General features: G+C 39.1%; 1 protein-coding gene across 10 annotated transcripts in view; it reads right to left on the bottom strand.

Annotated features, from left to right (window-relative positions):
* Positions 1 to 15,372, bottom strand: part of CTBP1 (C-terminal binding protein 1) — a 235,501-nt gene that overhangs the window by 41,081 nt on the left and 179,048 nt on the right. The window lies entirely within an intron of this gene.

Genomic DNA, 15,372 nt, shown 5'->3' with positions numbered 1-15,372 from the left:
TTCAAAAATAAATGCTAGTATTAATTCAAGGAAGGAATGAGTTGCCAAACAAAAAACAGCCTCCTCATAACATGAACACAGAAGCTGTTATGAATTAGATTTGCCAATATACACTATTAAAATCCCTAGAAATCCCACACTTAAAGACGTATTTTAACGTCCCTGACCCATCATGCATTTTTACATTTTGGACCATTTTGGTGGACTCATTGTTTTATGCACCATGACCCCAAGTTCAAGATACTGAGATTCAAGTTGAAGCAAAAGTCTAAGAGCAGTCAATTAAAAGTACGGTTTTAAATACAACTCAGGTACAAGGATCAGTGAAATGGAAGCAAGAAAAAAAAAGCATTTATCATCCTTCAGTATTTTGATATTCAGCATCTAAATATGCTGAATATGCAACACAAAAATCTCATGATTCCATGAGAATCTGAGTCAACACTTTTTGCTGCTGCCTTCAAGACAAGCAGGATGCAATTTCCTATGATTTGGGATGTAGGATTGGAGGGAGGCACAGAGGAGAATACTTTTAAATAAAGATCACCAGCAAGGGACAAAAGTGACAGCCACCCTCAGAAGACTGAATTAGTTAGCAGATTAAATTTAATTTCCTCCTTTTCTCATCTTATTTAATGCTTCTAACTGTATTTTCTCAAGATTTTAGGAACCTGCTGCAAGGCTTATTAAAATTTAGAGGAACAATTCCAAACTGATTCTCCAAGTAACTTGAAGCACGTGTGCAGCCCCTGTGGAAGTCCCCAGGGCTCAGAGGTTAACGCTGAGCTCACTGGGACTTTACTGGAAGCACACAGTGGATGAATGCTGCTGGTATCTACGTTTTTTATTTACCTGAACTCAGTAAGAACAAGTCATCTTCCTTCTTTTCTTTTTAATTTGCAAGAGACCAAGAAAAATACAAGTGGTTTCCTGTGCTGTGTTGACCCACTGATGTGCAGAGCAGTCACACCCAGCCGTATCCTCCTGTTGATCGTGGAGGTTGAAACGCGCCCAGAGCTCTGCAGGACACTCACGGCTCATTCCTTGACACAAAATATAAACCCAACACCACCACTGGGGAATGACCAGCCCGGCCCACGGCCCTCCACGTGTGTAAGATTTCTGCACACATCACATCGTAATTTCACGACCTGTGAGAAATGAGCCTGGGCACCTGAGCAGCCACTACAGCAGACAACACAACAGTCTCAGCACAAACTACTGAGACTACTCTCGTGCTTGATTTTCCCTTTTGGTACAATCAAAACAAAATAAGGCAATGAGTTCTGTTTAGAAAATTCTGCATTTCTCTGCTGTTACTAGAACCTGAATCATGATTTCTCATTACTTTTCCATACTCACACAGCAAGGCAACTTGCCATTCTCAGGACATTATTCTGACAACCACAAGGACACGGGGTTTAACTGCGCTTTTAATAGTGATCACTAACCAGTCTTTTTTTTTTAATCCAGTAATTTTGCTCTTACTTGTCTAAGATCTGTCAGTGTGCACACAAAATCCTAAGTACCTGTCAGGGTACAAAAACCCAAACATTCCACAAGGCACATCTTGAAAGCCTTTGATCAGAAATAATGTTCAGTTAAGGAGAAACAAAATAATCTGGCAACATTTTCCAGTACTACACATGTACTTCAAACATCAGTGTGAAGACTGGAAGTATTTCACATCTGTCAAAAAATTACTCAAATTACATACTTGGAGCATGCTGTAAAGATATGCCTAATCTTAACTAACACTTTTGAAAATACAACCGAAAACAGTATGAATCACACCTATTTAATGTAAAATAAACAAGCAGTAACAGCACTATGCACTATGGTAAAATGTTTTAATTTTCCATCACCACTTAAAAAGCAAAACAAATGACAATATTCAGTAACGACTATATCAAGTACCAAACCCAAAAAGTCTAAGTATCTGCAATAAAACACACATAAAAACCAACGTTGCAGCAGTGTTGTTTTCAAGTAACAGATACATGAAAGCAAACTCCAGAGAAAGGCAAAACATTATAAAGGACTGAGCTCTCCTCGGATGTGTCTGTGCACAGCGACTATTAACCTGTTTCAAATATTTTTAGCTTAGTAAGTAGTAAGTGAAGGAAGTGGGAAGATAAATAAACTGGCAACAGTGGAGCTGTCCTAGTTCAGTTCACTTACATCAATCTCAGATTCTGAGACATTCTGGCTAAGGCTGCCAATCCTGTTAGTTATTCCACAGGTTTTTACGGTGACTGGAATGCCCCTGCCCACACACGCTGTGGCAAAAGCCACAAAAAACTACTTGGTCACTTACAGGAGTCCCTGCAGTGAACTTGGGGAAGGACCTACAAATTAAGACCCAACGAACTTGAGAATTGTGACTCTCAGCAACCACGTCTGCCCACAACTATGGACGTCAATCTCCCAGTTACTGAAGGGGCAGCTTCTCCAGAATACAGAGCTGAGGGCATGAATCAAGCCTGCATTACAGACATTCCCACAGTGCACCATCCGCTGAGGATATATCAGAATATATCTCCACTTTCCTCTTCCCCCAGGACAGTGACCATGGAGCTTATGGCATCTGGGGCGTGACCCACCCTAACAAGCTCCCAAATCCTGGTTTAAAATACAACTGAGCTTATACTTCAGACCATAAACTTTATTGGTGGAATGGGTGGGACATAAAAAAAGAAAATTCCTGCTGGCAGAAACTGGAAAAACAATCTGTTTCAACAATTGCACTAGGAGCAGAATGATTAACTCCCCGAGCCATTCCAGTAATACAGATCATGCCAAGACTTACTAAAACACTTTCCACAGAAGAAGTGGTACTGGAGATTTTAAGGGCAATACTGAGAATAAATAACACCAGACTGCAACAGACTGGCAAAGGAGGGCTGTGCTGCACATCAAGTGCATCAGTGGCCTTTATCCTCACTCCTTTACCCATGTATTCAAGAGAAAGCATGCAACCACTGACTTTCCATTTTAAATCAAGTTATCAGAACTAGCATCTTGGCTGTGATTTTGATAGAAGTTCAACAGCTACATAATGTTAATTTAGAATGTAATTCCCTCAAGGAATGAGTCTTCATGTGCCCATGACATATGTATTTGAACTATGAAGGAAAATTCTCTCACCCAAAAATGTTACTCTTCTAACAAGTTATTTTATTCCAGCATGTTTGGGTTACTTTTTTCTTTTGTTTTAAACCACTGTCTGAGCTGGAAACATGCTTTGGGAGAAAACGCCACTTTTTAGCTTTGTCATTACAACTGCTTTCAGAGTATTAATTTCACATTATGCTTTAAAGACACTGCCAAGAATTTATTACAACATAAAATTTCTGAATGCGGCCTGTGCTAATGGCTACGCTCTCTGTGCTTTTCTTGTATTTTAGATGTTGTACAGGATGCTGTCTCTGAGACAGAAACCAAATAATCCAAGTGGAGCCAACTTCAAAGGCTCCCTTTATTCCGATCCCAAACACCGAAAGCAATTTTTCCAACAGCACACCTGTACTTTGACCCAAGAACGTTAAACTACTACCTGGGACACTCCTTATTTTCCTTATCAAAAAGTCTGAAGATAAGCAAGTGTGGGGCCTTGGATAACCAAGTTATTTTCACAAGGTTTATTTTTTTTTCTTGAGGTCAGTAGAACACACTCCGTTGACACTAAAAATAACAGTATGGAAATATTTTACATATTGAACACTGACCTCTCCAATTTCTTTGTAACTCCTTAACTTTTTTTATTTTGGGAAAGCATCAAATGTGATACACTATCCTCTCAAATGAACATCATGATGCTGTGTGTCAGCAATCCTTACAGTGAAACACTAACAAAAATATACAGTGACTTGTTTAGGGATGGGAAGAAAGGAGGAAAGCTGGAAACTTTAGGACAGAGAGCTAAAAACTTGAACAAATATATACACACACACATAGTCCAGACTGCTAAGATGAGCATAATTGAAACAGGTCAATTCAACACAGGATTAAGGATTCTGGTAAATGAGGATAATAAAATTCCTCAAGTTACACTTGTTATGTTCCTCTGAAAACCAAAGCAACTCTGACAAACAGTAAACCTTTGCAAAGAGCTCCTTAAAGCTTTTTCTGTCTCCGTGTCTGGTTCCACCCACAGCCCCTGACCTCTGCTGTTCTCTGTCAATATTAAGAAAATGGCTGCTGATGATTACAAACCAGAGAACAGTGTTGCTGTAAAAACTGAGAAAATTTGGAGTATAGTGAAATTGAAATCCTGCATGTCTCATTCAGGGTCCTCTGCAGCTTAAATAATCAAGCTTAAATAAATAGCTTTTTCTAAAAAGATACTAATTTTGAAGGTAAGCAAACAGGATGTACAAAAAATGACAAGCTCACTGAGAACCAGCCAGTAACAACAGTCAAAGTGCCAAATAAAACAGGCAGTTTAAGGCAAAAGCCGGGTTTATGTTATCATGTTACATTTAATCATAATACAACCAAAGCACACGATGTAAGAGAGCTGTTCTACTGAGCTTTTCTTTAAGTAGAAATTTGAGTTTCAGTTACAAAGGCTCTGGTCTCAACATCACAGTTAAAACTGCACAGAAAAACAGTTGAAATTGGGAGTTATTTCCACGACTTGATGAGGGAAGCAAAATATTTCTTCCCACACATACCACATGCTGAAGGGGTTTAGGGAAGGTTTTTGAATGTTTCAAGATCTTTCTGATGGTGAAAAGCCAAAAGTGTTTAAAAATTACCTATATTTGCATTTTTTTCACTAGGCTTTATAGTTTCTTTTAGTTGCCGCAGTTTAACCATTTTCAGCTTGAAAAGGGTCCGTTCACATCCACTAAAATGCTTTGCAGATAATTATAAATTTTTCAGGGCACAAATCATGTTCTGTCTCTGTAAATTGCTTAAAACATTTATCAGAGCTAGAAAACATCAGTTACAGGGGAACTATTATATAAGGAGTTATTGAATCCATTATTAAGAGTTAGAGAATCTTAAGGCAAAATGGTACTCATCACTCTCAACATGGATTTCTTGCCACGTTCTCTCTCTATGTATTTTTGGTGTGCTTGAGTGCTTGTATTTTGGAAAATGCATTCACTATTACATTTCTCTGTAAATACAGTTGACATGACAGTTCGTAGTTTTATTCTAGCCTGTGTGGTTTAGCCTAAAAACAAACTTGCTCCAGCTCGTGTGTCCGCCAATGTGCAGGCAGAGACATTTACAAAATCTGCCCACGGCACATCTGTGCATCACACAAATGTCATTTCCCCCTCTCACAGTGACAGCCTAAGACTTCTGCAGTGACACACTTTGTGAAAAACAGACAATTACGAAAAATGGACCCCTTCTGAAACAAAATATAGACTGACAACAGCCGGAGAAGCAATTACATTGGTCTGATTTCCATTTGATTGGATGTAGTAAAAAAAATCCCAAAATAAGAAATCTTACTCTATGATTTTTCTACGGTTTTGAAATCAGAAACAGGAGGGATGTCAGTAGCAGGATAAACAGCAGCGTGCTGAAAGGCTGCAGGAGCACTCTATTTCTGCAAGCCAACAGGAAACACATTACTTGGAATTTTATCATTCAGAGATAATCAAACCATCACTGAGTTCATGCAAAGTAAACTTGAAACTCATTCCGTTGTTCAGAAAGTGGACATGGCATAGGGAAAGATGTTGGAAAACGAGTTTAACTGCTTCCTACCTGCTGTGACTTCTGAAAATTTGGGAGAAAATGACAGCTGAGAGCTTCCCCAGTACAATACAACAGCTACTGGATAACTCCCAGAAACCAAGAAACCATTATGACTATTTTCCAGAACATCACAGAAGAAAATGAAGTTTGAATCCTTGACCTTGAGACTGAGACAGAGTAACAGGTCTTCATAACACATTATTTTCCCTGTTTTCTGGATATAAAGCAAACTAAATTTGTGCAGGTGTGTCACCGCCAAAGTAAAAAACCAGAAGTTATTTATTACTTCTGCTCCCTTACTTTGGCTACAGCCACTGTCCTTTTGCTTATTAGGTATTTTGACAGCACAGCAATTATTTCAGAAGAAACTGTAGCTTTTAAAACATTTTCATCAATTTTTTCATTTGTTCTGTCCCTCTGGGTCAGGACTGTCACCCCAGTTACAAAAGGAAGACGAAAACCAAGTGCTGAGAATAATAGATGAAATCTGAAAAATAACTCATTGTGATGAAAATTGCACATCCATGAGTAGCCCAGATGAGAGTTATTTATTTCATCTGTACTGTAAACCAGATTAAAATAAGGTAAATTCAACCAGTGATTAAACAGGTGCTGGTCAATGAAGTAAATGCTTTAGGAAGAAACTCCACCTGTGCTCTGGTTTGTTTTTTGAATAATGAGTTAGCCTTATTTTCTTATAAAGTCTACACCATCACAATACATTGTGCAATGTGACCCTCGGGCTGTGATAAAATTCTCAATTTAATCAGAGCTATACATCCCTTAAAGCTTATGTTAAATACTTCACATAAAGATAATTAAACTTTTATGTCAAAAATATTTAAAGGACAACATGACTAGCAGCTTAATTCACTGGGAGGTCTGACAAGGACCCACAAGAGGACATGGGAGAGCTTTCCCCCTACAGGAAGCCTTTGATTTCAGTGAGTAGTCTGCCCACCTCCGGATAAATGACTCTGAGAAGGGACACCAGCCACATTCAACATTTCGTTAAAGAATGAAAAATATGTCTAAGAAGAGGCTGTGCTAATTACCGAAAGTTTAGTTCCAGAAAGAATATGAAAGAAGAGTTCAACCTACACCAGAAACATTACAATTCAGTATGGGAATTTAGTGAATTAACAGAGGGAGTTTTATCCTCAGTGTGTTTGTCTGCAGCCGTTCCTGGGCCAGGAGAGGGATGGATGAGGGAAAAACCAGTTCAGTGCATCCTGTCACCAGTAACTCTGCAGTACACCAAGACTGCTGTGGGACTGACTTTCTTTTCCAACAGATGTGTTGAGAGAATGAGGGTGGGGGGCTCAAGGGAGGAAGGAATGGTTTTATTCTGCATGATGAGATAGCGTCACACAGGAAGCATCGAGGCCCAGCTTCTCACAGCTGCATTATGATTAGTGAAAATCTGGTCCGTAAACTGTCAAAAAAAGCCTCATGTGATGTACTAAACTCTCTCAACCTCCAAGAAAACCACTGGCAAGTAACTACAAGAAAGCTCTGAACAGTTTCGGTAGGAGGGTTTGACATGAAGTGAAATCTTTCTTTTCCAAAGTTATTTGAAGAAAATATGAAATGCAAAAATATGGGGGTAGGACCTAGAGGGATTGGTTTGTTTTGTTTTACAGTTGTTGGTTTTTTTTTTTTTAACTGTCCAGAAGGAATGAGCAATATGGTTGCTGAGTAATGCCATGACATTCATAACACAGGGCAAATGGCATGAACAAAATATTGCTAACCTGCAGGTCTGTAGTGCTTCCACTGAAATTCGTTAAATGGGGCACAGACTTACAGCTTTGAAATTGAACTGTGTGTACTTTAACTTGGAGAATAAAGAAAAAGCAGTTCAGTACTACACCCAAACAGGCCAGATGAACTGACTGTTTATTAAACATGTAAAATTGAGTTATGAGCAGTACCAATTGAATTTATTTGTTTCGCACGCTCCCTAATAAATGGTTAGAGAAACAAAGTGTCTGAAGCCTGGAACAGGATAGAGAAGAATGAGCCAAAGTACATGAATTCAAATCTTATTTTTATTCTGCATATCCAATCTGTACAAAGTTCTTCAGACAAAGGTCTGGAGCTGTTAGGAATGAGATTAAATCTCATCCTAAAGAACTTGAAAGCAACTACACCGGAAACAAAAACTCTGCAACTGCTTATAGCAGATCTAAAGTTAGATAGTTATCAATAGTTAAAACAGTATTATTTCAGATAAAGTTCCAAATCTACATAAACGTGAACAAATACTAATAGCCTGATTACTTTCTGTGAAGCTGTGTGATAGAATTACCTGTTTTTCTCCCAGCAGCAGTCGCTGCAGGACACATTCACAGCAACATGAATACTGCTCCAATAACAATAAAACAGGCCAAGAATGTGTCTTTTGCTAGTATCGAGGTATTTCAGCAACTCCAAATTCCACTAACTGAAATCACAAAATATTAATGAAGTTACTCCTTTACTTTTGTCAGTACTGATCAAAGCAAATTTCTAACTTCTTTCCCCAGTGAAATGCAGTGAACTCTTAAAAGAAAACAGGGCACTCTGCCAATAATAAAAACATAAAGAGCAATGCCAATAAATACATTAATGAAACAAAAACTGGGTGGCATCATTTTGCATTATTAAGAAGTGCTGGGTACTTTCTGAGCATAAACTAAGTTTTGGTGTTAGTCTTTGTTTCACTGATTCTACTAAGTTACATGTATTAAACAAACTTATATGATAAGTACTGTCTTTCTAATATGGTGCACATGATGCAGTAATTTTTTTTTCTTGCTTTAAGAGTACATTTTTCCTTGTAAGACAGAAGGCAAAAGAATTTACATTGCATCGGAAAGCATGCATGTATTAATGATGGGGAATGATGACGAACATAAATGGTTTCCATTTTCATATTCAAAAACAAGTACCTGCAAATTAATGCTAAAAGCAACTGGCCTATAAAGGAGCCATGTTTCCATGCCAACTGATCACAGAAAGACATATAATTCAACAAAAAATGAATAACCTACAAAACAAGAAAATAAAGAGCAAGTAGAAGTGCTGGAAATCAAGACCCTGACCATACCCAACTATTTTACAAGAATAGCAAAGAACACAACTAAATTGCAATTTAAGATATGAACGGTGTGCAGCTAATGGCACTTCATCATTACAACACTTTTAAAAGCTGTCAGTCTCTAGTCAAGAAAAACAGGATCCAGAACACTTCTATTAAGAAGGAGGGAACATTTGTACAATTCTTACGGAGGTTTCACGGTTGGTGGGCATGAAAGCACAAGTTACTTTTCATTGCACATCTTTCATTAGGATTTTCCTTTCTTGTCCTTAAGGCCCTTGCTTTGTACCTCACTCACAGAGCTGTTCTGGGGTCCTGCCATCAGTCAGCAGTGTTGGATGCAGCGTGAGGCTGTCACTACCTGAGTGCTCATTGCAAAATCAGGCACATGAGGAACGAGCAGATCGGTATCTGCACACAGGCAGCTCACATGGCCATGTGCACGTATTTATCTGATGCCACTAAATTTTTCTATGTGTACGAGCAGAATTCAACTTCACAGCTGATAAAACCGTGCTACCACTAACAAAACTACAGCAAACAAGTTCATTAAGTTCATAAATAAAATCATGGGATATACAGACCACACATGTCAATTTCTGTATGGACAAACCAGACTTAGTTTAAGCAAGGAAACTTAGAAATACTGAATTGACAAAAATGCTACTGGATCAAAATATAACTAGTTTCAAGATACTGACATTTACATACAATAAAACCAGCAGTTTATATTCTTTAAACCTCAAGAAATAAATAACCCAAACTAAAAGGTCCATAAACCCTGTGTTCTAAATGAATACGAACTGAAGACAGGATAATAAATTTCCATTTCTTACTACGCCTTTATTTTATCAAGCAATAGTGCTTTTCTTCCCATTTAGCTCTTAAGAACATATTAAAAGTCATTAGAGGTTTAAAACAGATAAAAAATTATGGTTACAGAACTGGAAGTTGGAAACACCACCACTAATGCACTTCAGTCCATTTGAATTTTACTGTTTTGTCGCTTTCTGCATGAGTAGAGAATAGAAAATTACAAGTGCTTGTACCCACACAAGTGACTTTCCATTTATGTGAACACAGAGGTTACATGACAATGGGCCTAAACACTGCATGGAAAAATGCAAAGTTCACAGAAAATGATCTTTAGTTTCATTTATGAGCCTCAGTCTATGTAGGGACTTCAATGACATCAGTGGATGAAAGAAAATAATTATACAGCTATGTTCCAGCTTATCCAGATAGCATGAAAGATTAAGGGTTTCAGACTTTCTTCCTCTGTCTATTCAGAATTTACTAAGAACTGCATTTTTAGACGTGACAGTTGCTTGCTGCCCTTTTAAACAGGCACTGATTTTTCTAGGAAAAGTTTTGCCCTTTAAGGGTAAAACGTGTATGTATTCTAGTAGAAAAGATCCAAGTTGAAAAGTTTTTATGTCACCAAGATGCCTTTTTTTTTCTTTAATAAACCCCATGCTTACATCACAGCTCAGAAAACTATACAGTCAGCATTCAGCATTCTTGAAATTTTCTAGGTCTCACTACATTTCTCCAACCTTTCCCTAAGGCTGGGCACATCCAACTGACTGCATTTCTGCAGTTCTCGTACAAGCTGAAAAATGACAATTCAGCTGTGTGGAGAGGCCAGGATTTCTGCATCTCTCCTCATGTATAAACTATTGCTTTTAGGCTTATACACTAAATCCCTGTGTGGGATCCTTAAAGAAAAAAACTAATAAAAAGAAAAATTTACACACAGGCTCAAAACACACTCACTATTCCCAACTGATAAAACTCCATCTGTAAAGCCATGCACGTCACAATAACCTTTGTGGCATGCCAACTCTTCAGAAACTCCTGCACTACAAAGATATGAATTCCAACAGGGAAAAATGTATTTTAATAAATCCCTATCAATGTGCAATATTACAGAAGTTACAAAACAGCAGCAGCAACTGAAAGTTGCCTGTGCTGTGGCTGGCTGACAGTACCTGCACTCCCCGGCTCCAAGCTTCCCTGACAATTAATACCTGCTATGTTTTGGAAGGACCAGGAGCGGCAAAGCTGAGTAAGATGAAAGGTCAGTTCAGCTTCTCACACCTTCACCTCTTTTTATCTATTGTCAAAGAGTCTCTTCTGTTCTACAAACACCTATTTTTTGGAGCCTTCTGAAAGTCAGTTTTGCACTGATGACATCGTTTCACTACCATGGATGAAATCATCCACAGAGCACATGGATTTTTCACACAGCACTGCCTTGGGCAAGATCTTAAAAGGCAACAGAGCAGAAGACTCCATGTTATTTAAATATGAAGAGAAGAACAACAATGAAATAAAGAAAAAATAAATCATTTTCAACAGAGCAACAACTGGAAAGGCAAACAGCAACAGTTTCATATTCAGAAACACTTCTTAGCCTTGGCCAGCACTGTCTGTTTATATAACTGAAAGAAAGAATGCTGCCCTGAACTTGCCCATTATCCCACAGAAAAGGTATTGTGGGAATGTTAGCTTTTACCTGGCTAACTTCCAGATGCTGGCAAGAAAAAAACACACCCTTTTAAAATTTTAGTCAACTGAAAAATACTTGACATTTTTCACATTTTACAATTATTCCAAGTTATGTATAAACTAACACAGGCCTTGAACTAAATCCATATAAAATGGTCAAAATAAGATGATGGACTGCTGCGCAAAAGAAGGAATCGATGGGTCTCCCAGCCAAACCAAACAGCCAGTACTGTATTTCTCAAACCACAGTGGCTTTGTTGAAAGCAGACACATTTCTAGAATATCCGAAATGTTTGCAATGTCCATAAGAGCACTTGCTGGACAATGAGAGCAGGAACTAGAAGAAAGTGCCATCCCAATTTCAGGAATGCAGCCCGATGCCGTGATGCTGAGCGGGCAATGTGTGACCAAGATGTCGTTTGAAGCCTGCGCTCTGCCATATAGTGGACGAGAGAGAAATGCATCTTGCAATGTGTCTAATACCTGCATATAACCCATGACAGAAACTGCAACACAGAAGAATTACAGAATCCTTTAGACTGGAAAAGACCTCCAAGATCATGAAGGCCAACCTGACACTGCCAAGGCCATCCCTAAACCATGTCCCCAGGTGCCACATCTACACGTCTTTTAAATACCTCCAAGGACAGTGACTCAACCACTGCCCTGGGCAGCCTGTTTCAATGCTTGACAACCCTTTCTGTGAAGAAATTTTTCCTAATATCCAGTCCAAACCTTACCACATAGGTGTAAAGATAAGTAAGGTCTCACCTCAGCCTCCTTTTCTCCAGGATAAACAACTGGACACACTTCAGCATCTCAATGTCTTTTTTGTAGTGAGGGTGCAACAGAAACTCAGGATCCAAGGTGTGGCCTCACCAGTGCTGAGTACAGAGAGACAATCAGTTCCCTGGTCCTGCTGGCCACACTACTGCTGATACAGCCCAGGATCCCATTGGTCTTCTTGGCCACCAGGGCACGTTGTGGCTCATGCTCAGCCACTGTTGACCAGCACCCCCAGGTTCTTTCCCACTGGACATTTTCCAGGCATTCTGCCCCCAGCCTGCAGCTGCAGGGGCTTGTTGAGGCCCAAGGGCAGGGCCCAGCACTTGGCCTTCTTGAACCTCAGGCTCACTGATCCACCCTGCCCAGGTTCCTCTGCAGAGCCCTCGTGTCCTCCAGCAGGCCAACACTCACACCCAACTCAGTGTCATCTGAGGACTTGCAGAGAGTGCCATCAATCCCCTCACCCAGGTCATCAACAAGAATATTAAATGGAACTGGAGAGAAGCAAGCACAGTAACCATGGACTTGAGAAGACCCCAACACAAAATGAGCAAAAATCTCCTTTCTGTTTTAAACAGAAGGCATTTTTCTTGCTCTTTTCCATCTGGCACTTCAAGTAGCTGTCTTTACTTAACAGCCATCTCCTGAAGTTTTTAATAAGTCATACAATGTGCAAACTCAAACTGAAAGAAATTATTCCTTACTTCTTCTCTTCCGAAGTTCAACTGTTAAGTACAAATAGCTCACAGTCAAGTCCCTGCTCCAACCCTTTGCATCCCAGCAGGAGCAAGGGTACCCGGTGCTGACACACCATCCCCATATGCACAGCAGCACATGGAGCTGCAGCCTCCTCACTCACCAGTACTCTGCTGGTTCATCTGCACGCCTGTCCTGTCAAGCTAATTGGAGGAGTACAACTTCCCGATTCAAATCTACAGGAAGGGTTTTTACAGTGTGAAATTACATTTTTACTTTGGAGAAAGCAAGCCCTTCAGTCACAGTGGAATGTTTCGCAGGGCGTTGTGTTCAGTCAAGCCACAGGTTGTCTTTTTAATAACTGCATTTACCTTAAGCCAGTTCACAAATGAAAGCTCACTGCCTCCCAAACTGTTTCCGTGTGATAAAACAAGACACAAAAAAGATCAGCCAACCACCCACTCAGAGCACCACTAACTAAAGAATCTTACTCTCATCTGGTGCTATTTCCAACAGATCCTAGAGTGCTTTCCCAGGTAAGCTCACCATCATTTGCATGCAGAGAATGCAGGGTGGGACCAGGCATAGAAAAATTAAGTGAATTATCCCAGGTCACTTCTGAGGCTTCTCACAAATGTGACAGAACCACCATGACCATCTGGGCCATTCCACAGCCACTTGGGACATCTGCTCCCATGGCCATCACTGCTCTCCTCTCTCTTCCAATTCCCCAGGCAATTATTAGATCACATTTGCCCTGAGAGTCAGTGTCTGCACTTGATTTCAGTACCCAACTAAGATTCTTAGTGACCAGAAACTTCTTCTACAACAAACAAACCAAACCACAAAAAAAACCCCAAAAAAACCAAAACAAAAAACCCACCACCACCAAAAAACAACTTCAGGAAGGTGATTCAATTCTCATGTAGGACATTAAATTCCTAACACAGGTTCTTCAGTGATGTTCCTTTTATAGAGAGGTACAAATCCCACACAAAGCAGCTGTATTTATGCTCAAGTGCGCTCCAAAACTAGAAAACACATGCCTAACAATGTCATTGCAAAGTACAAAGTAATTTGGTTTTCCTGATTTCCAAATATCTTAATGCAAATGTGAAATAAGCTCAGTACATTTAGTCTCACTTTACTTACTTAAAAAAGAATTCAAAGGGGCTTTCACCAGCTTAACTAACTTGATTTAAAATCATACTTAAGTAAAGGCAAGCAGTTTCCCAGCTATTATATGGCTTATTCATGGACTACTTCTTTCACTGTGCACTCCTGTGATCAAAGACATCTTAGATCTAACAGGTGAGGTTATTTACTATTTATAAAAACATCCACTGTTTAATCTTCTTTTTAGAATTAGTCTTCTAAAATGAAAACTAATTTTTCTTAATTCTCTTTGAAAATCTGAGAGTGAAGTAGATGATTTTGAACATCATTCTTTCCTGCACAAAGAAAGGAAAATACCCTCCTGCCAATAAATCTTTAGGGCACTTCAATAGCTTCTGGAATTGTGTAAACCACACTTTGTAATATTCATCATTTCTATGAGAGAGTACCCCCAGGACAGCAAAAAACCCCAAACTTGATTTTCAACTTCTTAGGAGTTTTGGCTTTTTTTTTTCCCTTGACTGTGGGTCTAACAAAATAGTTTCTATTTACGTATTTGTAAACAGATTTTTTTTTAATGTATTTCTTTAAAAAAACAAAGCCACAAAGCTCAGAAAAATCACTAGCAGAATTTAACAGACTTAAAAAACAGCTCAGAGGGAAGATGGTAGCAAAGTTATGAAAATCAATGCAAAACTGCAATATTCCCAGTATTTCAAGTTCTCAATTACTGGCTCCATGCTCTTTTGTACTTTCTTTATTCACAGGACTAAGAAAATAAGACTCATGATTTTGGAGAGTTCCCATAATCCTGAGTCTTTCAACTGAGTGGCAGAACTCGTTCCTCAACTGCAAGTAATGAAACAAACCAATCTCTGAACAAAATTTTAGTAGAAGTGTATTCCTGCAATAACACAGGTTTAGTGTGGAGGATGCAGCCAGAATCCTTTCGATCTGTGAGCCCACTCCAACTCCCAACGATACCAACCGGAAGCCGAATAATTTAATGTCCTGCAGGATCCAAGTCGGCTAAGACAGAAAAAGTTGTGCCTGCAGCTTGCTGTTCTCCTAATTCCCACTAAAAACCTTTTCTATTTCTCTCTCTAAGGAGAGGGTCTCACTGCTGAATACACAATTCAAAGTAAAAACAATGCTGGTTTTAAATTTTAGATGGCTGCAGGGCGGTCATGAGACAAATGCCACGAGTATTTGCACACCTCTCTATTTACAGTAAGAAGGAAAATCATCTGGATTCAAGGATTCAAAACACGAGATCTTTTGAACAAAGACATGGTGAGAGAAAGCCTTGAACAGAAGTCTGCCAAATACAAACAACATACATAACCAGACCCAAAAGGCAATGTATTGTGAAAGCTTTCAAAACCATACAATACTATAGGAATTAAGCAAACTTAAAACTCCCCTGCAATACTCTCGTCATAGCTAATTTGTGATTTCCT

Source organism: Chamaea fasciata, unplaced genomic scaffold (assembly GCF_029207755.1).
Source record: "Chamaea fasciata isolate MVZ Bird 193981 ecotype frontalis unplaced genomic scaffold, bChaFas1.0.hap1 SCAF_6, whole genome shotgun sequence".
NCBI lineage: Eukaryota > Metazoa > Chordata > Aves > Passeriformes > Sylviidae > Chamaea > Chamaea fasciata.
This window is presented reverse-complemented; position numbering and strand designations above follow the sequence as displayed.